This window comes from Perognathus longimembris, chromosome 10 (assembly GCF_023159225.1).
Source record: "Perognathus longimembris pacificus isolate PPM17 chromosome 10, ASM2315922v1, whole genome shotgun sequence".
Classification (NCBI taxonomy): domain Eukaryota; kingdom Metazoa; phylum Chordata; class Mammalia; order Rodentia; family Heteromyidae; genus Perognathus; species Perognathus longimembris.
The window spans coordinates 45,344,590-45,371,501 of NC_063170.1; the positions used below are offsets into that span (position 1 = coordinate 45,344,590).

General features: G+C 37.5%; 1 protein-coding gene across 4 annotated transcripts in view; it reads right to left on the reverse strand.

The window, feature by feature from the left end:
• Thrb (thyroid hormone receptor beta) overlaps window positions 1-26,912 on the reverse strand; it is a 374,473-nt gene that overhangs the window by 305,824 nt on the left and 41,737 nt on the right. The window contains exon 2 of one of the 4 annotated variants that reach the window (XM_048355966.1): window positions 22,696-22,791. The exons of 2 other annotated variants lie outside the window; for them this stretch is intronic. The gene's annotated coding sequence lies outside the window, so the exon portion shown is untranslated. Of the gene's footprint in view, window positions 1-22,695; window positions 23,132-26,912 lie in introns of all 4 variants that reach the window. One more of the 4 variants, XM_048355965.1, reaches the window with a different exon arrangement.

Here is a 26,912-nt window from a genome sequence, read left to right on the forward strand (position 1 = left end):
AACACACTAAAGCCACCAGCACAACAATGTTCATCGCAGCACAATTTGTCATAGCTAAAATATGGAACCAACCCAGATGCCCCTCAGTAGATGAATGGATCAGGAAAATGTGGTACATATACACAATGGAATTTTAAGCCTCTATTAGAAAGAATGACATTGCCCCAATTGTAAGGAAATGGAAGGACTTGGGAAAAGTTATACTAAGTGAAGTGAGCCAGACCCAAAGAAACACAGACTATATGGTGTCCTTTATAGGGAATAATTAGCACAGGTTTAGGCAGTCACAGCAGAGGATCACAGGAGCCCAATAGCTATACCCTTATGAACACATAAGATGATGCTAAGTGAAATGAACTCCATGTTATGGAAACGATAGTTATATCACAGTTGTAACTACTTTCAATGTGCCATATGTAACTGTAGCCTCTATTATTGATGATCTTCTTGTATCACCTTCCTGTGGTTGTACCTACACTTTCTCTGTATCTTATCTGAGTATATTGGAAACTGGTTATACTGGTATTAGAACTAGGAAATTGGAAGCGAATACCAAAATCGAGAGACACAGGGTAAAAAAAGACAAACAACTACAAAAGCAATACTTGCAAAACTGTTTGGCTAAATGAACTGAACAACTCATGGGGGCGGAAGGGAAAGGGGGAGGGGGGAAGGGGGAATGAGGGACGAGGTAACAAACAGTACAAGAAATGTATCCAATGCCTAATGTATGAAACTGTAACCTCTCTGTACATCAGTTTGATAATAAAAATATAAAATAAAAAAAGAAATTAGTAAGTAATTTAGTTCAAATACAGTACTGAGAGCCTGTAAAGAACCAGTCTATTTCCCTTTCCTGGGACTTTACTATGCTGAGGAGAATGGATAACGAACCTGTAGTGCCTCAGTTTGGATTATCATGAAATTCAAGTCCTAAACTGGGCACCTCAACATTTGTGTAGGCTGAGCCAGAACTGAGAGTGCAAAGCCAGTCTGTGATCCAAAGTGGGCTTGAGGTCACCCAGTGCAAGTCTCTGTCTCAAACATGCCTCTCTCCTCATACTCCTGGCTCAGTGGGTACTAGTTTTGCATGATCCAAACTGATGCAAGTACTTAATCTCTCAGTGCTTTTGTTTTCTGCTCTCTAAAAGTGAAATAGTAAAAATAACCATTCCAGCATATGGTTTCTACGAGAGGCAATATGCACAATGGTCAAGTACACAGATTTCAGAGTCTATTTGGATTCTAATTCCTACTCATGTATAGATTTTTATTTGGGCAAATTCTTAATCTCTCCGTTCCTAAGTTTCCTTTCCTATAAAATGAGGTTAATAATAGAATTTAACTGCTGGATTGGTGGTAATGGTCAAATGAGTGAAGATAGAGATAAATCTGGATACAAATTGATAACATATAGATCTATCTACCTGACAGTAAGAACAGCACCTGGTTGGTTCTGAGCTCTATGCATTAGCATAATAATCATTATAATTTAGAATAGTTTGCATATCCCATGCTGTTGTAACCCACACTAAAATAACAGTGGTGGTGCCATGACTACTGTGGAGGCCATTCGTGTTTGGAGTTGTACAAAATTAGGCTGCGTATCTACCCAGTTCAGGATGCATTTTGGAATGAATCTCTGAATAAGGCCTGGTGTGTACTTGGTTTTTGGTGATTGACCTCTTTCCATTCAATATGGAGTATGGGAGAACCAATCACGTTTGCCTTTTTTCATTTGTTTGTTTGACGTTGTTTTTGGTTAGCTGGAAACTAGCTGCAGAGATAAGTTTATGAATCTATAACCTGCTTCCAACCTACACTCACTTCCAGCCTTAATCTTGAAAATCTTGTACTGTGCCCTAGACAGGTTCATGTCAGGTTCCTGTCACAAACATCTGCATTAAGTTGATTTTTTTTGAGTCACAGAGTCTTACATTAATTTAGATTAACACAATTTCTGTATTCTCTGATTTATCTTCTATGCCAGTGAACAGGGAAACTTTCCGTCTGAACTCTTAATATGAATCATAATTAATACAGAAGATGGCTAAAAGATTCAGCATTTCAGTCATTTTATCTGATGAAAACACCCACTTTTATCTGCATGATTTATACTGTGTCAAAGGAAATATACCCATATGGAATACGCTTGTGAGTCACAAACAAAGCCAGTGCCCAAAATACAAATCAAAAACACCGTCTAGAACAACAGGCCTCAACTAATGAATTAAAATGATTGGTGGTTTCTTTAAAATATTAAGCCCATCAATGCTTGCCAAGAACCTCTTGGCTAGCTGAGGGATTCAAATGCATTGTTCAGCTGGAGTTTGAAATCCTTCCATTCATCATTGACATGTGAGAGACAAGACAAGGTTTTTGACAAAAAGGGGATGGGGCGCCAGCTGGTTTCCATCTGTATCTCCATTGATTGTACAATGAAAGCCCACCTACTCTAATCAGAAGGCTGTGGGGTACATGGAAAATGAATACTCAGTGTTTTTAAAGAAGCATAATCGCCCCTTCCCAACCATAGATATATAAATATTAATGAACACAATCTGGTTCTAAGCAAATTTAGCATGAACTTTTAGCAACCCTCCCTTGACAACTTCCTCCCATTTTAACTGAATTAAGCTTCTAAGTTCTGTGATTAAAAATAGCAAACCCTGCACTGAAGTTGGATGTGTAACTGAGGAAAACCTTTCCCTTCCAGCTAGTAACCAGTTACCAGAGTTCATATCATTGTGTGCTTTTTATAACCAAAAAAGGCCTCCAATTCAAATGGAGGCTTAGTAAGTGAATAATGAGACATACAATCAATTAGAAATCAATTAAAAGAATTTAAAAATCAAGGAATAAATTATTAACTTATTATTTATGCCATTTCTATTTTCAAAAGAATGTGAGAAAAATTTGAAGTTCTTATTTATAATAGGAAAAGAGTTGTTCTGTATTATATTTTAACTTCCCTGCAAACTGACAGACTGTGAAGAGAATTTTAAATGCTAATATTCAAAAGTAAATATTAGATGCTTTTCTGGGATGCTTGAACTTGAAATGCAATATCCCTAACCATGATTATTTGCTTAATCATTTTTATGACACTGGGGATAGAACTCTGTGACTTGCACATGCTAGACAAGCTTCTACCATTGAGCTATATCTCCTATCTGACTCAGTCAATCCTCTCCCTTCTTGATATACTACCAGGAGTTTTCCCTTAAAAATACCAAAATATTTAGGTTTGAAAGTTTCCACTAATTCCTTCTTTTACTTTTCTTCCTTCTAGTTCAAACAAGAAAAGTTTGCATATTTGCTCTAATGTTTTCCAAGAAGTATATTCCACATTTTTACCACTAATGGTTCCCTGTGGATCTAAGTGGTCAGAAATTCTAAAGCAAAAAAATGTCAAGTCAGGCCAAAGAAAATATGAAAAACTTAATCCATATACTTAGCTTTAGTCAACCATTTGACTGAAAAGAATTAATCTTTCTTTCCTCTTCCTTGATTTGTTCTCATCCTGTCAATAAAGAAATTATTTTGCTGAGCACCTACCATGTGCTGGGTTTAGAGAAGGTATTGAAGAGCAGCATATCAGAGTAGTGCTTCTGGTGTTAGGCACAATGTCAGCTGTCAGTGGGTGAGAGTGCTCTGTGCCAGATGATAGCTCCAGGATGTGCAGAACGCACAGGTGATTATCACTGGTGATGCTATCATTCTGTAGTCCCCTCTCACCATGCCTTCTAGTAACACATACACACAGGATGTTGGCCAGAGTTACTGCAGTGTTAGGGTTTAAGGTCAGTTTCATCAGATCTTGTTTTTAACCTTTCCCAACCCAATTTGGTTATTAGCAGGAGGATTAGATGTCAAGATAGTGTCAGTAAAGTTGAAGAAGAGAATAAACTAACGTAAGCTTTCCAAGAAAATGCTGAGTCTATCAAAATGAATTTTTGGTTATGCTCAAGGCAAGAAGAGGAAGTGCCAGGCTCGCAGACTGAGCCAGATGGTGTGACATAGCACATGACAAAGAGGAAGCAAAATGATTCTTCCTCCGGCTTCTTTTGCAATTACCACAACGAAGATTGAGCTTCAAAATACAAAGAGGAGTTCATTTCACTTAGCATCATCTTATGTGTTCCTAAGGGTATAGCTATTGGGCCTTGTGATGCTCTGCTATGGCTTGCCTAAACCTGTACTAATTATTCCCAATAAGGGAGGCCATAGAGTCCATGTTTCTTTGGGTCTGGCTCACTTCACTTAGTATAACTTTTTCCAAGTCCTTCCATTTCCTTACAAATGGAACAATGTCATTCTTTCTGATAGAGGCATAAAATTCCATTGTGTAAATGTACCACATTTTCCTGATCCATTCATCTATGGAGGGGCATCTGGGTTGGTTCCAGCTTCTCGCTATGACAAATTGTGCTGCGATGAACATTGTTGTGCTGGTGGCATTACTGTGATTTTGTTTGTGGTCTTTTGGATAGATACCCAACAGTGGGGCTGCTGGGTCATAGGGGAGTTCTATATTGAGCCTTCTGAGGAATCTCCATACTGCTTGCCAGAGTGGCTGAACCAGTTTACATTCCCACCAACAATGAAGTAGGGTTCCCTTTTGGCCACATCCCCTCCAACAATTGTTATTATTAGTTTTCTTGATATATGACATTCTTGCTGGGGTGAGATGGAATCTCAATGTTGTTTTGATTTGCATTTCCTTTATGGCCAGTGATGTAGAGCATTTTTTCATATGTCTATTGGCCATTCTCATTTCCTCATCAGAGAAGTTTCTTTGTAAGTCTTTAGCCCACTTGATGAGGGGGCTGTTGGTTCTTTGCAGTTTTGTTTTGGAAGAAGGTAATTTTTTTAGTTCTGCATATATTTTAGAGATGAGGCCTTTGTCTGTTGAATGTCCGGTAAAGATTTTCTCCCAGTCTGTGGGCTTTCTGTTTATCTTGAGAGCTATGTCCTTTGCCGTGCAGAAGCTCTGGAGTTTGATGCAATCCCATTTGTCCAACCTTTCTTTGATTTGTAGCCTTTCAGGGTCTTTGTTAAGGAAGTTCTGTCCTGTGCCAAGGAGCCCAAGTGTTTCTCCTACTCCTTCCTTTAGTGTCTTCAGGGTGCCTGTTTTGATTTCAAGGTCTTTAATCCATTTGGAATTGATTTTGGTGCAGGGTGATATATAAGGATCTAGTTTTAGTTTGTTGCATGTGTTGAGCCAGTTTTGCCAGCACCACTTGTTAAAGAGGCTATCTTTCTTCCATACTATTGTTTTAGCTCCTTTATCAAAGATTAAGTAGGCATAGTTCTGTGGGTTTAATTCTGGGTCTTCAATTCTGTTCCATTGGTCTTCAGGCCTGTTCCGGTGCCAATACCAAGCTGTTTTTATTACTATAGCTTTATAATACAGCTTGAAGTTGGGTATTGTAATTCCTCCAGCACTGTTCTTTCTGCTTAGGAGTGTTTTTGCTATTCTAGGTCTTTTATTGTTCCATATGAATTTCTGGATTGCTTCCTCTATTTCATTAAAGAATGGTGTTGGGATATTAATGGGTATGATGCTAAGTGAAATGAACTCCATGATATGGAAACAAGTGATATATCACAGTTATAACTACTTTCAACGTCCTATGTGAATGTGTAGTTTCTATTATTGATGATGTTTTGTATCACCTTCCTATGTTTGTACCTACACTATCTCTGTAATCTTATCTGAGTATATTGGAAACCGTGTTTACTGGTATTGGAAGTAGGAAATTCAAAGGGAATACCAAATTCGAGAGACACGGGGTAAAAAAAGAGAAATAACTACAAAAGCAATACTTGCAAAACTGATTGGTGTAAGTGAACTGAACAACTGGGCGGGGGGGGAGGGAAGGGGGGGAGGGAGGGGGGCATGAGGGACAAGGCAACAAACAGTACAAGAAATGTATCCAACGCCCAACGTATGATACTGTAACCTCTCTGTACGTCAGTTTGAAAATAAAAATTTGAGAAAAAAAAAATACAAAGAGGAGACCTTGACTGGTAAATGTTGGTAGTCTACTGAGAAAATGAGAAAATTAAAAATGAGCACAGAAGAAAAGTATCTGACCCTAAATCCAAGTGGATTCTGGTCTCTGGAAAGGATTAGGGGAAAGAAGCAAGCATGGGGGAGAAATGTGGAGGATAGAAGCAATGCCTATAACAGTTACAATTCTAGAAATTACATTTAACATAACTTATAACTACTATGGTAGAATGAGTAAAGAGTAACCTGGGATTAGGAAGGAGACAGTCACACATCATATAAATACACACACAAATGTATATGATGTGTGATATTTGACATGCATAACACATGTGGTTGATTTTGCATGTATACTATTTGCTAAGTTATATGTAACAGTGTGAATGTAAATGAATCCCCAAAGGCTATCCTGTGTTGAGTGCTTGGCTCCCAGCTGGTGGCGCCACCTGGGAAGATTGTGGAAACCTTAGGAAGAGGAGGATAACTAGATGAAATAGGTCACTGGGGGAAGAGGTAGAGGCAATGACGTTTGTCCCCAGTCTTTTGCTCAGCTATTTCTAGTGTGCCACAGAGAGCCTCATTCTCTACATGTTCCTGACTCCACAGGTGCTGCTTTCTGCCTCATCACGGGCCCCAGAGACAATGGAAGCAACCACTGTGGGCTGAACCTGCTGAAATTGTAAGCCAAAACCAATCCTGCTTCTCTCAAATACTCTCAGGTGTTTTGATCAGCAATACACAAAATTCTGACTAATATTGATCCCAGTGGTGTTGTATGCCTATGTAAACAACATCCTTAACATTGTCTGGCAAAGTATCCTTGAGATTAAGAGGATAGAATATGGCTTAAATGACAAATAATCAATAGATAGGTTGGACATCTATTAACTAATTAACATCAATTGCTAAGATAGTATGTAGAAATATGTCATCATGCTCCCGCCTGCCCAAAATTTTATTGATTTGTGTAAAGATAGAAAAGACAGTATAATGGTCATGTGATTGTTTTAAAACCATATGAATAATTGGATGAAAATAAATCAGATGAAATTTAGAGATTAAAAAATATAAAGTACTGCACATATGGTAAAAGTTTGAATTGGGAGGTGAAGGACGCATGTTTGGGAGAGTCATGCTGATAGCAGTTGAAAAGGAAAAAAAATGCTTTCATAGGGTGATATAGTAGCACTCATGAAAAAAAATAGAGGAAGATCTTAAAGAAAGAACGTTTTGGGGGTCCCTTTATTATAATCTTTATTGTAATCCTGACAGTGCTGGTGACTTAATTGTGTATTAGCATTTTCTATGAGATAATATAATGATAAGCAGGAGATGGGCCTGGTATTGTTATTAGTACAACATAGATCTACCAGGATGTTCTTAAGGACCTGGTTAATGTTGTGAAAGATCCAGAATCCTTAGGGAGATGCTGAAGAATGGGAAATGAAGAAGGGAAAGGAAAGCAACCATGAGACACTGACACAGAAATAGATACATTGTGCAATGAAACAGAATGCTGAGACAAAACAGTCTCATATAGAGGACTGTTATATTGGTGACAGCCTTAGCAGTTGAGATCAAAGTAGGATTCATGGACTATACATGTCATGCTAGTACACTTGTTTTTCAGACAAGAATCATGAGGTACATCTCATGCCTTGTAACACAAAACACATTTCCACATAAACTGTCCTTTTTAGACAGATAAAAAATTTAAAACCTATGGGAGAAATGTAGTGTGGGAAGGAGAAAACTTCTTTAGCACAATTTAAAAAATACAAACCTCAAGAAGAGATTGATGTTATTAACTACATAAAAATTAAAGTCTGGTAAAATGGATCCCATAAGGAAAGATGGCAAGAAGATGTGCTATGTTATCAGTGAAGTAGTAACCCAAAATTCATTATCAGCATTCACAAAGGACATACATCTAGTGGGCTTCAGGAAGAATAGGCTATGGGCACTCAAATAGATGTGACACTTACAGAGGAGGACACTGGACCCCCGCCCCCTCGCCCCCATACGCATCTCCATACCTGCTTCCACAAAGCTGTGTGGGTCGAAGGAATAAAGAATGTTCCATGTCATAGTGTTCAATTGTCCAGAAAACAAGCAGACTAAAGATTTACCAGACAAGTTTTATTCATTACTGTCAATGGTCTATTATATCTTGCCACTCATGGTCAGATAGTTATAAAACTTCCCAAAACAAAAACTGGAATTTATGTTCATATCAAATGCTATAAAGTAGAATAGCAAGCAAGAAAATTAGAACTTTGATATACTTAAAATGGATGAAGGATTTGTTTTTCTTATATATATACACACACCCTATGACTACTATAAATATCAAACAAAAAATGGAATTTCCCTAAACCAAAAAATGTGTTATATTTACATTTATAACTGCTATAAAATGGCAAGCCACAAAATCAGGATAGCTTGAAGAACACCTAAAAGAGAAAATGTGTGCAGACATGAATAATATTTCACACAATAGGAAATCTCAATGGCTCAATGGTAAAAACAGGAAATTTTGCTAGAAATCAAGGCAATACTTTTCAGACCCTCGTAAGATAATCTTTGGTTGGATACTGTTTAAGAATCTGACATTACCAAGGGTTAGCAAAGATGTAGAGTAATGAGAACTCTAATACACTGCTGTCTCAATAACTTAAAAAATATAATTTGGAGTTACATACTAAGGAATGCACTTACCCTAATTCATCAATTCCACTCCTAGAGAAACTCTTATTACCATGTGCCACATTGATTAAGAGTTTCACTTATTCAACAGACACTTCTGAGCAGTGTTTTTTGTAGTAGGAAATTAATGGAAATAAACTCTTCCAACAGCAAAAACTGAAAACTACATACAAGGACTCTGGCATATTTGCACAAGTGAATATCAATCATATAGTGGTGGTAAATAGACACAATCTACCTTTATGTAGTGAATGGATAAATCTTTGAATACAAATATGAATGAAAAGAGCAAGCCACAGAAAAGCATATATAGCATGCTACCATCTCTACAAAGTCCATAGAAGAGTCAAATTTTAGAACATGTATTATTAAGAAAGATGAAGCTAAAAATGACCATAAAAGTGAATAAACCTGAAAAAATTCAAAACGATGAATTCAAAATAGTGCTTATAGTCAGTTTTCCATTAGTTCCATGTCAATAGGGCTTGATTCGAGATATACTTTCCAATACAAAGAGAGGAATTCCTCAGCATGTTCAGACTTATTTTGAAGTATGTTTCAATGTTATGTTTACATTCTAGCCAACCTACAATACAGGTTATAGGCAAGAGATAGGGATAAGGAGAAAGAACACTCTAAACTCAACATATACATTATTGGTGAATGCCTACTTCTTAAAATGATTGCTAAGTTTATGGGAGATTTATTTCAGCCTTAATGTACATATACATTGTAATGTTTATATTTATTCATAGGTAAAATAAATTAAGGGAAGTGTGTATGTATGAATGAAAGAGAGAAGAGGGAGGACAACAGCCAAGGAGAGCAGATCTTCTAAATCACATCAAAGCGGATCATGTAGGCCCTGAAAGACAAGGCATGGGATAAGGAATGTTTCACTTTGTCAGCACTTGAAGTATGTTCTCATTCAACTACAGCTTGACATTGAATTCTTTCTAGAAGTGTGTTTCTCTGTTCAATTTTCTATTAGTTCCATGTCAATGGGGACATTATTAAGGGTATACTTTTTAAATAAGAGAGGGGAGCCTTTTAGCATATTTGGAATTATTCAAACTATATTTCAATATCATGTTTAGTTCCTGGCACCATAGTCCCAAGACCATATAAATTTGAAAAAAAAATAAAGAGCTTCCTATGAAAGTTAATGTAGACACTGGGCACTGAAAATCCTTTTCACAGGAACAGTTAAGTGAACTGGAGTTTGAAACCTTCAACGGAGAGAAGAGCTTAGGAAAAGATGTGATAGCCAACTTCAAAACTCAAGAGAAACTCGGTGAGGTTTCAGCTTTCTTCTGCATATAGAGTGGCCACCCACTGCCAGTGGAGAGGGATGTACTGAAGCTGACTTAAGCTTTGAAAATTAAAATATCAGCTCACAGCAGCTAGCTGGAGGACTAAAGCTGGAAGGTGGCCTATTATAGTACAAGCATTGCTACAGCTGTAAAAACTTGGTTCCTTTATAAATGTTAATAACCTCCATTTTCCTTGTAATGAATGGGCTATATTTTATCATTCAGACTAGGTGTTTAGTATATATTACTTTTTAAAAACCAAATAGTCCCAATAATTTTTAACTTGAGTTTAGTTATATCATTCATTCATTCATTCACTTATTTATCTGGCAGTACTAGGATGTGAACTCAGGGCCTCACACTTGCTCAGCTGGTACCTCTTGAGTTATGCCTCTAGCCCTGCTTCTTGCTGGTTATGTTGGAAATGAAGTCTAGAGAATGTTTCTGCCTGGGCTGGCTTAAACTGTCATCCTCCAGAATCTCCTTCCTGAGTAGCTAGGATTAAAGTTGTAATCTACCAGCACCCAGCTATATCACTTATTTTGTATTTCTTTTCATTCAGTTCCGAAAGTACAGATAAAGAAGGAAATGACTCCTTGGGAGAAAGAATTAGGAAGATTGTGGTTCAAAACCAGCCTGGGATAATAGATAGCAAGATCCTATGTCAAAGAACTAGCCTGGTATGGTGGTATTTGTTTGTAAAATAGGCAATCTAACTCCATGGAATTTACTTAACCCCTCAAAGCCTCAGCTTTCACCCCTGTAAAGTGGGATGATAATAATTTATCAGTGATAAAATAATGTTCCTTCCAAATAATTCCATGCCTTAATCTCCAGAGCCTATGGACACGTTAATTTAGATAAAAAAGGGGACTCTGCAAATAAACTAAGGAGAAATTTGTATGTAAGGGTAGACACATGCAGAGAGAGAGAGAGAGACAGAGACAGAGACAGAGACAGAGACAGAGAAACAGAGAGAGAACCAAGGGAAACAGAGATGAGACTAGTCTGGATTGCATAGTACAATCAGAATAGTCACATAGTTTGCTCATAAGAAGAGTGTAGGAGGGTCAAGGAAAGGAAGATTAATTGATGGCAGAAAAAGAGATTGGCATGATGGGTGCCTTCTTAAAAAATAAGGGAAGAAGCCCTTAAATCAAGGAATAGTGGATCGCTACAAGTTGAAAATGCAAGAAAAATAATAACCACAAACAGTACAATAAAAAATCCTATTGCTTCCATTTCTTGGAGTTTTGTCACCGTTTTGGATTTCTGTACCCTTTGTCTTGTATACAAGTTTAGCTGATTTGGGGAGTGAAAGGGGAAGCAAAGAAGCAGTGGGACAAAGGTGAACCAATTCATCAGTGACACTCACTGGATATCAGAAATGAACTATACAACTTGGGAGGAAAGGAGAGGGAAGGGGAAAATTGGGAGAAAATGAGGGAGGGAGTGACACTGTTCAAAAACAAATGTACTCATTGTGCCTGACCTATGTAACTGTAACCCCTCTGTATGTCACCTTTACAATAAAATTTAAATAAAAACTAAATAAATAGAAAGGTAGCTATGGAGTTCTCAAATCAGATTGAAAATGTTCCTTCCTTGTTCTAGCAGACTTATGAATTTATTATAAGTGAACTTTTAATTCTGTTAACGGCTCTATGTGTAGCTCTGAGCATAATCACATGAGTTTTTTTGAAATCTGTTGATCTGATAAATTATGTTGTTACTATTGAATGTTAGAGTATTTAACCTGAGATAAATCTCACTTGCTCATGATTAATCATCCTTTTCATATGTTTCTGGATTTAATTGATAATAGTATAGTAAGGTTTTTGCTCAACTATATTCATGTAGATTATTGACCACTAGTTTTTTAAAATAATATATTTGTCTGCTTTCCTATCAAAGCAATTCTTGCTTCATAAGCCGAAAAGTGTTAAAAACAAACACAGAGCCTCCCCTGAAAGCCTCTGAACTCTCTTGACTTTAGTCCTGGGGAACTCTGACTTCTGCACTATAAAATAATACATGTGTGTTATTTAAGCTCTTAAATGGTGATGGCAGCAACGGGAAACTACACCATCTCACAGAGAGTTTTGTGAAGACCAAGTGAGATAAGACAGTATACAGTACTTGGCTTCTATAAAGATTACACAATTTACCTAAAGGAAAGCTAACATCACAATCAGGCATATTAGTGTGTCCTTGGTGGTTTTCATACAGGAGTCTGGAGTTCACAGCCATTGGTGCTAGGCATCCTGACAGATGCCCAACGACTCCAGAACTCCACACCTAGGATGGAATTAGAGGCCACACCATTGCAGTCCTAAAATTCAATGACCATATGCTTACTTAGGTAGCCCAATAAATGTACTTCAGTCTACCTCTGACCTTCTCTCATGGCTTAACCTGTAGTTCACGTCAGAATTTTCTAGTGCCAACTGCTCCTGAGTTATCATTGCTCTGGGCACTGATTAACCAGGCGGTCTTAATCCCATGACTGAAACAAAAAGAAAGAATGAAAGAAGATTCATACCACTTCAGTTAAATTTAGATTTTAAAAAAAGGTATTCAATGTTTTACAAATTACATTCTTAGCAAAAACTTTTAGCTTTGAGAGTCCATATGGATCCTCCGGCGCCTTCTGTCCTGATCAAGTCAGCTGCTCCCAAGAACAGGGCTGCCTGGCCGCTCTCACCAAGCGTTCTGCCAGCTCCTGTCCTCCTAAGTGGCAGGCCATTTGACACAGTTTCCTTGCTGCTGAAGGTGTAGATAACAGTACGTGGGGATCAAACATGACCAAAATAGCGTGAACACTGAAGTGCTGTTGAACATAGCCTCCTTTTATATCCTACTTTCTCCAGCTCACCATGGGAAGAAAATCTGAGAAAAAAGAAGTTTTGCCATCCATAAGTCAGTCTTCAAGCATAGACTATTCCTATTGATTTTAGCTCAGCATGGGGAGGGATATTGTGAGAGAGATTGACAATACTTGGCTAACTCTCAGAGGGTTTCTTTGACCTGAGAAAATCTCCACAAGATGACTGTGAAAGGACAATAGATCTCTGTCCTCTAGGGATAATGGGGAAGACATTAGGTGAAAAAGACAGATACATGAGAGGGGAGAGAGGCATTCTAGGGGTTTGAAACAGAGTGGGGAGGAGACCGGAGACAGTAGGAGATGAGGTGCTAAGGTCAGCTGCATCAGGTCCATGCTGGCCATTCTGATTATCTGAAATTTTATGGTGCAGACTTCAGCCATTAAAGACATAATTATCATCAGGCATGCAGCATAAACAGATTTTTTCTTTTAGAAAGAGGAATAAATGGTAGTGGTTTCCAGGATGTAACAATTGTTTGGTTCAGGGAGAGGCAGTGGGAGTGGGAATGGACGCACAGGAGTACAAATTCGCTAGGTGTGAGGGAGACAGGTCCACAGGACCTGGAAGCTTCATGTTGCCTGGTTATGTGCATGAAGGCAAGGCATCAATAATGAGGTTGCAGGAAGAGTAAGGCAAACATACAACCACAGACACTAAATGGAGAAGAGTAGATGATGGAAGGTAAAGAGAAAATCAGAACCTTAGAGAACAGAGTAGCTCACACAAAGGGCTACAAAAGAAGAGAAAGGAAACGAACCCACAAGCAGCAGGACACAGGGGGAAATATATAAAAAAAAGTAAGAATGGCTGGGCTTCGGTGGCTTCTGCCTATAATCCTAGCAACTCTGGAGGCTAAGATCTGAGGATTGTGGGTTGAAGCCAACCTGGGCAGAAAAGACTATGAGATTCTTATTGCCAATTAACTACCCAAAAGGGGGCAGTGCCCTGAATGCAAGCCCTAGGACTGGCACACATAAAAATGAAAGAATGGTTTCAGAGAAACCCTGTGGGGAAAGATGGCCATGGAGAGTGCTCTTGAGCTGGGCCTTGAGCAGCAAGATGGTTCAGTGGAGCAAAATGAAAAAGAGACACCACCAAACCCTGGATCCCCAAAGCCTTGAGCATCCCTATGTGATGTGCTTTTCTCTCTCAAGCTTGGTGAGATGATCTTCACAAATTGTTTACGACATGGAGCCCAGAGGAGAAACGAGGCTTTCTCATACTCCCACATGTTGCCCGTGGTTAGCTCTAGCCACACCACTCTACTACTTAAAACAAAATTTTTCCCCAAAGGACTAAAAAAGCAAGATAGGAAACAAGAATCTAGGTCCTAGTAGGCACACAACAATGTGGAAAGTAGATGCAGTGCTGGCCTCCACCTCCCAGCCCTGCCAACTGTTAGAAAGAATAGACGATTAGGCCTTGGGATAATTCATTCTCTCACAGAAGTAGAAATTAATTGCAGCTTAAGTGACTAGGAAAAAAAAGTCAAAGAACTCCATCAATGCTTATACACACAATATTCATTAAATGTGCCCTTAAGAGCAGTGACTAGAAGAAGTGGGGACTGGAATAGAATGAAAAATGACAATTATGCCCTGAGAAAGGGATTAGATGTTCCCCAGGGTGAGTCACAAAACAAAAGAATGACTGAAGGAGAAGAGAGGAAGCAATTGCTCTAGCAAGCAGTGTTACTGGGGGTCAGTGCAAGGGACTCGCGGCTTTTCCTCGTGATAAGGAATAGACAAGACTGAAAAAGATAGGTCTTTTCTACCAATTAAAAAAAAACCCACACAGCAGAACAGAAGACAGAATGAAGAATGGCAAGAAGCTGAATCACAGAAAGGAAGGATCAGAACAGAGATGGAGTGGGGGAGGGGTAATTGGCTACTATGCACCATTCTAAATTCACTGGAGAATGCATTGTGGAGAGCAAGGCAAACTTTGATCTATGACCTGACTGAGAATGGCAGAGATGGAACTTCAAGTTCTTTAAAATGTCTATCTATAGATATAGACTAAGATAGAAATAGAGATCAATGATACAAATCATATAGAGATATAGAAATATACATATATAGAAACACATATACAAAGATGTCTCTTTCTTGAGATTAAAAAAATGTATCTACTTGAGTCTGTTGGAGGAATAACTAGAGACAATGCCTCAGATGACAAACTCTAGGCAAGTGAGGCTTTCAGGGGAAATCTGGGAGGAAGGGAAGGAAGCGGGGCGGGGGGGGGGAGGGCAAAGGCAGGCAGAGATGTGGTGACTGAAGCCATGTGTGATCCCACAAAGAACTCTGCAGTGTGAATCACACAGAGGCCTTGCTGCACTGAGCCACGGGGCTGGGTGCTGGCTCCTCAGCAATAGCCAGTCCCTAGTGAAGGGCTGTCCCCAGGGACGGGCCATAACCCCAGGCATCCATGCATAAAGGTGGTGTCATGGTCATGGGCAACTTTCCAGAGGAAAGTGCAGATGTGAGGAATGGGAGCTCCTTCAACACTTGCCACAACTGGAGACCAGGCGTGGCAGCCCAGGGACTGGCTCTGGGTACTGTGTGCACAGCTCCTGCTTATGGCGGCTTCTTCCTTCCAGAACAGCTACACAGCAGGCAGGCAACCTACTTCAGAACTGGGTGACCTCTCAAGGGGAGCTGGGAACTTTCTGTACTGCCTCCCACTCTATAAAATTACACCTGTAAGATTCTACTTTTTAAACCTTAATGCAATTTTGTATGTGGTCTCTTTGTTGGTTGGTCGTTTAAGCAACTACTTTCCCCTCAATGACAAGGCATGTAAGATTTCTTCTTAGTCTTCTTTTGTCCACCCAAACTCCTACTTGTATATCTTAAAGACAATGATTTAATAACTTCTGAAGGCCATTCATCTTACTTCGCTATACATTCCATGTAAGTAACTTCTTTAGTGAAGCAAAATCTATTTCCTTATAATTTCTGTCTTCCAAAGTCATTAAAAAGAGGTCGAATCCAAAATACCTTCTCTTTTACAAAGTGAAATAGCCACAGCTCAGATTATTCCACAATATGGGACATGATTTCAAATCTGCTTATCCATCTGCTTCCTGCTCCATGAAGAAATTCCAGTTTGTCCATCACTCCAGTCAGGGAGTTCCTGAGAACTACCCAGCCCTGCAGGAGTGGTATGACCCACATGGATCAAAAAGGAATATTTTTGCTCTGGGCACACCAACTCAATTAATGCAATCTAAAATTAACTTTATGATTTAACTAAATCCTACGACAAGATTCATTATACCACTGATTTACACACTAGCTTGTAAACAAGTAATTTACATATTTTTGCATGTGCTGTCTTATCCCATCTTTAGTTTCCAGATTGACTTTTATTTTAACTCAAGTATAGTCAATCTTCTGTATTCATGGATCAAAACTATTTAAGAAAAAAATACTAACATCTGTACTGAACATTACCAGATTTTTCCTTGTCATTATTCCCTAAGCAATATGGCTTAATAATTATTTATAAAGCATTTACATTGCATTAGGTATGATAGCTAACTTAGCCATAATTTAGAGTATATGAGGATATATGTAGTTACATGCAAATATTTTCCTCCTTTGTATAAGGGGCTTGAGGATATGTGTGTTTTGCTGGGGATCCTGGAATAACTTAATCCCTTGAGAATACCACAGGGCAATAGAATAGGCTTTTACAGATATTCTGTGAAAAGTTACGGGTGATCTGCTCACACCAGCCTGAAATGATCTCTTGGTTTGTAATTGTGTTACTCAATGTATGTGCTATGCTTCCAGGTTTCACATTAATCATAACTCTGATAAATATACTCCATCTATCTATGAATCAATTAATAGATATAGTATGCTTATACATGCATATATTTATATATACACATTCTAGTTTATTTCTACATATGTGTGTATATCCTCATAAAGCTATCAATAAGAAACAATGTTTTGATAGGAGTAAGAAAAGATCTTCAGGGCTGGGGATATGGCCTAGTGGTAAGAGTGCTTGCCTCAAATACATGAAGCCCTAGGTTTGATTCCTCAGCACCACATATATAGAAGAGTCCAGAAGTAGCACTGTGGCTCAAGTTGGCAGAGTGCTACTCTTGAGCAAAAAGAAACCAGGGACAGTGGTCAGGCGTTGAGTTCAAGCCCCAGGATTGGCAAAAAATAAAAAAATTTAAAAAAAAGAATAGATCTTCATAATCCACCATTGGAAACCACTGTACTGGGAGTCATTATAGTATCTATAGAGGTTAATTCATGCTTTTTCAAGAGCCAGTCCAAACCCTATAGTTAACACATCCCTTCATATATGAACTCTCATATATTAAGTGTTGAAGAATATAAAATAATTTCTAAAACACATGCAGTTATATTCATTTATTAGAATATAAAAACAGGATATGAAATAAGAGTAGTGGTGGTGGTGGTGGTAGCATAGTATTAGTAGTCATGTGTGTATTTGCCCATCCTGGGGCTTGAGTTCAGGACTGGGGGATGTCCCTTAGCTTTTTCACTCAAGGCTGATGTTCTGTCACTTGAGCTACAATTCTACTTCTGGCTTTTTGCTAGTTAATTGGAGGAGAAAATCTCATGGACTTTCCTGCCTGGACTGGCTTTGAACCATGATTCTCAGATCTGCTGAGTAGCTAGGAGTATAGGTGTGATGGATGGGATGAGATTTTCTGGAATACAGTGTAAACATGTATGGAAATGTAACCATGAAATCCACTCCCTTGTAAAACTAATGTGAGCAAACAAACAAACTTTTCTAGGTGATAAAAGCCAAGTGCAGAGTATGCCTTCAGAGTTTTTAAAGTTATTTTTCCCATGTAGAAGAGGATGGCAAGTCTTAAGGGATCCGGAGTAAGGATCCATAAGGCTCAAATTACATATATAAGAAAAACAGGTAACCAGAAATAAGAAAATACAAGGAACCAAATGACTGTATTAGCTATCTTTTGCTGCACAACAGATGTAATGTAAGATTAAGGAACTGTGAGCCCACAGTTCCTTGTATTACATTAACTAAGCCTTTTGCTTAGGACTCACCAGGCTGCAGGCACAATGTTAGCAAGGGCTGCAAACCCACTTGAAGCTCAAGCTCCCCTTTCAAGGTCACCGATGGTTGGAAGAATTCAGTTCTTTGCACTTATGAGGCTGAGGTCCCCAGTGTTTGCTTTCATTTTTTTCCTGACTACCAGCTGGGAACTACTTGCAGCTCCTGAAGAACACCTGCCATTCCCTGCCAGGTTGCCCACCCCACACTGCTCTTTACATGACAGGAAGGGAAACTCTTGATTCTGGTGAGATGGAGTCTCACCCAAAGAAAAGAGATCATAAACATGTGTACAACAAGAAGTGGGAATCAGGTCTATCCCAGAATTCCACCTGCCACAGGGCATTAGCATGGCTATAGTGAGGGACAGAGTGAGGGACCATAACAAAGATCTGCAGAAGTCTTTCATACCCTTTTATGAACTCTGAACTTTATCCCGAAAGTTACCAAAGGATATTTCTTACAAATAAATCAAAACTGAGAAATAGACAGTAAGCCAGGAAAAAAAGAGATGATATAAAAATCTTACAAATTATAAAAGAATATTGTGTTCATCTCCATACTTGTAATTTTAAACTATTAACAAAACATCAATCTTTAAATACAATATGAATTACCAAAATTGACAAAAGCAGAAATAGAAACTCTAAATGGACAAACTGATTAGAGAAAACAACAAATATAAATGCCCAACATATGTTCAAAAGTTGTAAGGCATTATCTGCTTCAAAAGTGATCCTGGCTGGCAATGGTGGCTCATACCCATAATCCTAGCTACTTGGGAAGCTAAGATTTGAGGATCATGGTTCAAGGCCAGCGCAAGTAGGGAAGTCTGAGACTTTCATCTCCAGTTAACCACCAGAAAACTGGAAGTAGAGCTGTGGCTTAAAGTGGTAGAGTACTAACCTTGAGCAAAGAAGCTCAGGGACAGCACCAGGCCCTGAGTTCAAGCCCTATGACCAACACAAAAAAGAAAAGTAATCCTGTCACAAAGAATTTAAGAGACTATTTCTTTCTAATTTTCAAGAACAATATAATTCCTATAGGTATATGGCACAGAAAAAAGATTAAAAGGTTGAATATGACACAAGCATCCTTTTGACATTAAAAATTCATACTAAAGACTAACTCAGTATGAAAACTGATGTAATGGTCTAAAATAATTTTTTGTTTTGCTTTTCAATGTTGAGGAGAGAACCGGGACCTTAGTTTTGGCAAGTGCTCTACTAGTGAGTTACACATGCAGCCTCAGAAACAGATACTGAAAACTGGCCACCTAGACTTGGTCTCCAAGAATGAAAAGATGATTAAATATTAGAAAAAATCTATGATTTTGGCACATCATTTCAATAGGTCAAAGGCAACACACAATAAACTAAAAGATAATATGATACTCATATCACCTAGTGATATATACACACATGCGCATACATATGCACATATAAAACAATTTTTCTTAATAGATATCATCATTATTTATATGATTTTCATATTAGAGAATAAAAATCTTAAATTGGACAAAAGTTATGAAGTGTTATAGAATCCTAATTCTATAGGAGGATGTAATTTGAACCCACATCTGTCTGGCCATAAAGAAGACACTCTGGCTTCTTTTTACAGTCTCCTTATAGATGACAATCATTTTGTAACAACTCAAAAGACACATCTAATAAAAAGTCTCAGGACATTAGGACTGCAATAAGGTTTCTTTGGTGTTTCTTGGAAAACTTATTGTAAAATAACTACAATAAGAAACAAAACAAAAATAGAATATAAGTAGTTATTTTTCATATTGCCATGGAAATTATGGCTAGTGCTATAAAACATGATCCCAAAAGAAGAAGTGTCTTCTTTGAAGAAAAGAACTATTTTATTTTAATATGATTGTTGACTAATAAAACACAGAACTAAGTGAAATATTTATTAGCCTTTAGCAAATAAATGGAAACACTGTACACAGTATGTCTGTGACCACTAACTAGAAAAGCAAGAGAAAATGATCTCAAATATAACTAAATTAAAAGCACCTAGGAATTGCCATGAAAAACATGCAGAATATCTATATGAAAGCAATATTTTTGTCATATTTCTTCATATATGAAAACCCAAAGATACCATGAATGATTGAAAACTGCAAGAATACAAACACTTGTGGAGTATTGCACAGTTTGCACATAATTCCATGCAAAATGCATCAAGGTTTTTAAATTAGAAAATAAATTCTGACATTAACCTTAAGGCATGCTTAGGTGATAATTGCTAAGATTCATTTTAAACTCAGAATCCTATAGGGCTGGAGGCCACCATTTCAGAAATAAAAGCAGATAGTATGCTTTTATGTAAGTCATATACGTTATAGTGGGCTATCCAAACTATAATATGGTTCTGCTACAACTAGCAACAGCTAATTAAAAAATAGACTGCCCAGATACAGAAGCCCACACAGTAACTTAATTCAGGGTAGATTTAATCACAGAATAGTAAAGAGGAATTTCAATAAATGTCATCAGGCTATTAAAAAATTTTAAATTATGTTCATATCTCATAGTATATTGCCAAAATCAATTACAATAGATGACACATTAAATTTTAGAGTAAAATTATTAAAGACAATAAAAAATATAGGAAGTTGCATATTGAACAGTGGGACACACTGAGACACAGTGGCACACTTACTGAGATAGCTCAGTAAGTAATAGTTGGTTTGAGTACAGTAACAAACATGAAAAAACACTCATATAGCATACAGCATAATAGAAAGCAGACATCAAACTAGAAAAATAATTTCCAGAGTTAAGACACACAAAGATAGTTCATAAGCAAAGTACTAATGGATAAAGGGCACAGATCAATAAGACAGAACTACAAATATCGAGTTAGCATTTGAAATTTCTTTAAGTGATTAATGCTGTTGAACTTGAAGAAAAACAGACACTCCCATGCATGTCATAGGAACGTATCTTGTCCCACATCTAAATCATGCCACAAAAATGTGGAAGCCCTTTGATTATATGTCCTAAATATTGTCAGAAGGAATTACGAAGGTCATACTAGAAGGGATGCAAAGCTATGAGCCACAGCTTTCCTTCTAGAAGAAGGAACATTCAGTTCTTACTGTATATCACAAAGTGTCAGTCATTGAATTACTACCACACCATGAAGAATATTTATGCAATGAGAAAATGCTTCCAGTGAAGATGAAAAAGATGTAAAAGTTTAACTAAACTATGGCTCTGATTCTGTCGTATCAATATATGCAAAGAAAAGAATCTGAAAATGAAACACAAATATGCCAGGCTTGCTATCTCAGAGTATTAGAATAAGTCATTTTTTAATTTTTGACATTAGAATAAAGTAGTTAAAGAATAAAAACAAACTTACTACTGACAAAGAAACAAGCCATTCAATATTAGACATGGCATACTTTCTAAATGCAACATAGAAGAAAGCCCTTGCTTTTTGTGCCCTTCTAGTTTTACTGCCCTCTGTTAGGGGGAAGTAAGCTGTTTAAGGTGTCCCATGACTCATCTTAGCCTCTGAAAATCATCCAAGAAGCCATTTCTCCATCAGATTTATCTAAATCCTTTTCTGCTCCTTCTACTCCGGCCTCTTCCTGCTCAACCTTTACTATTTCTATTTTCCTCCTCCTCAAAGTCTGGTCACAACAAAATAATCCCTACACAAGAAAGGTGGCAACAGGATGGTGGGCACACTGCTGATGGTGAGAAAAGGATACATGTTTCCCATAGGTGCATTCTGCCGCCGCCAAATGAAGGCTCGTTAGTACCATTCCCATTGCAAAGGGGAAGCCCCTAACCTTCACTCTTGAAAAACCCTCCAATTCCTACTATTCACCTTGACACCAGATGTCCCTTTCTACTTCAGCAGTTTAATCCAGGTAGCTTCAATAGCAATAACATTCAGTAATGATTTAGCAGGTGCCTTTTGTGGTTTTGGGAAGTGTAACAAGTATGGGTAGCTGGGTAATGGTTCTTAGAAATATTCCCACTCTTGTTGTCGGTGGTGGTGGTAATGGTGGTGGAGGTCATGGAGCTTGAACTCGGGGCCTGGCTAATGTCTCTAAGATTTTTGTGATCAAGGCTAGTGCTCTACCACTTTGAGCCACAGCTCCACTTCTGGTTTTCTGATGGTTAACTGGAGATAGGAGTTTCATGGTCTTTCCTGTCCAGGCTGGCTTTGAACCATTCTTAGATCTTAACCTTCTGAGTAGATAGGATTACAAGTATGAGACAACAGCACCTGGCCCTATTCTTATTCTGGAACTGTGAACAAATAAAAGGGCTTACAGGTATGATAGGATTGTGATATGAGAGCTTATCATGTATTATTTAGTTGTAATTTGTTATAGAGGCCAAATACAATAAATGCCAATAAGACCTAGTGACACCCTCCATGTAGCCTAGCTGGCACTTCCCATCATTAAGACATTTCTTTTTTTCCTCTCAAAATTTCTCTAAGTGTGTTATAGTCAATTCAAATTTTTCAAGAGTTTTTTAATTAGGCAAATATACTGTAACACCTTCTTGGAAATTCATGATTTGCTTTAGCTTATGAACAATGAAGTACTCTTATGCTTAAGTATGTTTTACTTTTTGCAATCCAAAATTTCCATATATATTTGACCAAAGAAGTTTTAACATCTATTTACATAACATTATTGACAATAACCAATATTTACTGCTTTGCATGCTCCTAGTACCAGGTGCTGGGCTGGGTTCTGTGGATACGATGAATCCATTCTTTAGATGAATCCATTCAGTATCTCTGGCCACGTCTAAAAAGAACCATAAAAATGTTCATGCCCATTGTTTGCATCTTCTAAGAATTGTCCATTACAAAAGTGACAAATGATGTAAACCTATTGAAGGCCACTTGTCATTTTAAGAAGTTTAAACAAACTTTAGTATATCCTATCAATTTCTATGGTTCTTGAGAAATCTTGTGTATATTTATGATCAAAAGTGTTCCAGAAAAAAAGTCATGTTGCTAGATAGCAAGTATGCCTCTTTGCATATAAAATTCTGTAAGTCTATCTTCCACAGTATCATTAATAGCATGTTTCATATTGTACCTATTTATTTATTTTTGCCAGTCCTGGTGCTTGGACTCAGGGCCTGATCACTGTCCCTGGCTTCTTTTTGCTCAAGACTAGCACTCTACCTCTTGAGCCACAGCACCCCTTCTGGCATTTTCTGTTTATGTGGTACTAAGGAATCGAACCTACTTAATGCATGGTAGGCCAGTACTCTACTACTCAGCCACATTCCCAGTCCCCCTATTTATTTTTTTACAAGGTATTTTGGGAAGGAAGATAGGAAATATTTTCCCATATTTAATTTGCTAAATAAACAAAGCTGTTACTGAGAAATCAAGCTAATGATCTCAAACTGTTTCACCAAAGGTTACAGAGGGCTTTTTTCCATTTTTATTTATTTATTTATTTATTTATTTATTTATTTATTTATTTATTTATTTATTTATTTTAGATGGAGTCTCACTATGCATCCCACACTAGAACTGGCATCAAACTCTCAATCTTCCTTCCTCAGCCTCCTAAACACCGAGATTATAGGGAGATACCACTATGCATAGCTAAGCATCATTACTTCTTAAGTGCTGATACCCTTACATACAGAGGAGCCCTTCTTCATTACCATTGTCCTTCTGCATCCCTCCACCTTCGGTTCTTAAAAGTCTAGGAGCTTTATGGATATAATTTATTGGTCTTATAAGACAGTGCAATGGTGTAGGAAAATCATTTGGGTTCTCACTTAAGTAGGTAATAACATTAGAGTATGAATCACGCCCTTATTTTTGCAGATGATAAAGATTGGACATGAATACTATTTGAGCCCAGCTATAAATGTTGCTACCATTGTTGTCCTTGCTAAATTTCTTTTGCAACTCTTCCCTCTCCCACAAGTACAGGGGACATGGTTATACAAACATTGCCTCTGTTTTTACAGGAAAATAAGTAATTTAAAATAAAGGTAGGTGAATACTTTTTAGCAGCATATATTTTAATTATAAAATGAGTAAGCAGGCCTGCTCTTTCCAATTACTTTTCAATTCCAATTGATAGAATTTCAAAAAACCATCATGGATTTATTTTTAAAATTCAATTAGAAAAATATCTGGAGCATTTAATTAATGTTAGCAATTATCATGTATACTAATGAGAAAATCCCATCAACCCTTTTTATATACTATTGAATATTCAATACAGTCCACCATTTTATACCAATTAAATAGGTGTTTCAAAAAATCAAATCTTGAACTTAAAACGATCTCAACAATTCAAACAATTTTACAGAGAATATGCAGTAAACCTAGCGCTTCCTCATGCCACACCTTTCTTTGCAGTAATGGGAGGGTTTGACTCCAGAGAGAATGCCCTTTGTTTCTTCTTGTGCTCTTACTATAATGACTCTAAGTTCAATTCCCAGAGATCAGTGTTCAGCTGTGTCACCACATTACTCAGAAATATCTGCTTCTATTTCACTTCAATTCAGCCTGTGGATAGTCAGTGGTGCTGTGACTTTTCTCCTTGAATTAAATGATGGTGGTCACACTTTTGAAGAACATAATGTACTCTTTACAACAGTACTAAGGACTATTGGGGAAGAGATCTCAAGTCACTAATGAAAGTCAAGAGAATAGGAGAGAAGCTGTCCATCCTGTGCTTAGAATATGTCGGGGGTTTCTGCTCTTAAATTTGTTGCAAGAGGCATCTGTCAGTCAGTGGCCACCCAAAGATGTTTTGGGAGGTTGTGTCACACAGAGAGAATAGTTGCTTCTTGCTGCGTAACACTATGGCCACAGGTCTGAAAATCCTCGTCATCACAGTTAGGAAGGTGCTCTTAAGTGCTTGCTCAGTGCTGGGGGACAGAAGATTGCTGCCCTTTTCCCTGACACATGTGGTCATCTATTGGATTAGGACACATTGTAAGCATAGAAATGCTGTCAATCTCTCGAGTTCTCCAGGTTCTTGCTGGTGATTTGTTGCCAAAGAGTAGAATCTAATAGCTATCTAAAACAAAGTTGAAAAAATCCATACAACTGTATTAAAAAAAACAACAACACAAACTGGGGTCAAAATTCTATTTAAAAATTTTTCAAAGACTCAATTTGAAAATCTGTACTGCTTAACTCTGAGAAAGTTGCTATCAACCAAAATTGTTTAATTAGGGTGATATTTAAAATGTAGGTGATGTTAATGATTACATTGGATATAAGCAATATTATAGACACAATCACTGTGAGTTAGAAATGTTAAAATATGCAGAATGATGGGAAGCCATAGGAGCTTTTAGAGGGGCAACAAAGCAGTGGTTGTAAAGTTGGTTAAAGAAATATAAGGAAAGAACAAAGGGGAAACACAGGATTTTTAAAAATGAAGGTTACAAACCCTTCAATGCAAACTACTTCAAATAAGCTATTTCTGTTCAAGCATGGTGAACACAACACCACGTGGTTCATTTTCCCTACTTGAAATCTGTTCTCAACCATTTTCATGAGTTCACACATGCACAACTCATGCTTGAAACCAGGCAGGCCACTTTCACATGCAGTGCAGTGTGACACACCAGGGTCCCATCAGGCATCCCCAGTAAGGTCTGATCACTGATTGACAGACAGGATCATTTCAACAGGTACTTTTCTGGGCCCAAGCTATCCACTCTGGAGAATACCAACAGAGGGAAAGAAGTAAGACTGTATTTTAGCTTGACTGGGAAAGAAGCTAATTTGTTCTTCCTGTTTATTAACAGACCAATATTTAGTCCAATATCTCTAATTTGCAGTGGGAATTTGCTTCTTCTCCTGAAAATTCAAACAGGTGAATGGGTTCTTCTCTAATATTTCCTCACAAACTTCATGATCACATGCATGCCTTTTAGAAAGATGAATAAAAGTTTTTCAAATTAGGGAAGCCAACCTAAAAAATGTTCATCTTGTATTTTATCTAAGTAACTACCTGTGAGAATAATTTATCTCAAAACAGGCAGTATACTGATAAGAATTTCTGCACAAGTGCTAGTTTTCATAACAACATGTAATAACGAGGTAAAATAAGTATAAGTTTTGATGAATAATAGGATGCTAAGAAAGTTATTAACTTTAACAATAAAAATCATGACAGTAGGAATAAGACATTGAAGCTTTCAGATGAACCCAAGAATGAGTGAGGAAAGAAAGAAAAGCAGGAGGGAAGGAGAAGAAAGGAGGGATATGAATTTGTTAGCTTGACAGTTACCTAGAAAAGAAATTGAAGGTAGAGAAGAGCAAGGGAAAAATTAGAATTCTTTAGATCAAATGTCCCAAGTTAATATTCAGTATTCTTTATACCAATTGCAAATCTTGTTGACTTCTTAAAAAACAAGTCCATTGGTGTCTTGTGTAACTGTAGCTTAGGAACCATGTGACATTTATTCAAAGTCTTTGGGTTAATTCAAAGGAAATAAAATCTACATGCTCAGAAAGATATTCCTGCAGAGAGACAGATAAGTCAGCATAAATTACAACAGATCCCATATTTACCCATTGGCAGCCCTTGCAAAAGCTAACTTGCTCTGAAGTTTCTTCTGTCTGAACTTTCAGAATTTGGAAGATAATTAATTATAAGAAAATATTTTCTACAGCGAGAGAAGGGGTAGGCTGGGAGGGCTGGGTGAGAATGTGGAAAGGGGTGACATTGATCAAGACCCAGTGTATATATAAACTGCTTTGTTGAATACAACTCCTTACAACTTAAAGATGATAAAAGTATTCTAAAAGAAAGTAAACATTTTCTCCTTCGTTGGACATTTGTGTACATATTCTACATTATTTTTGAAGTATTCTTTATATGTACTCTTAAAAAATATGCCACCCCAGTGTATCTACAAAGACTTTCAA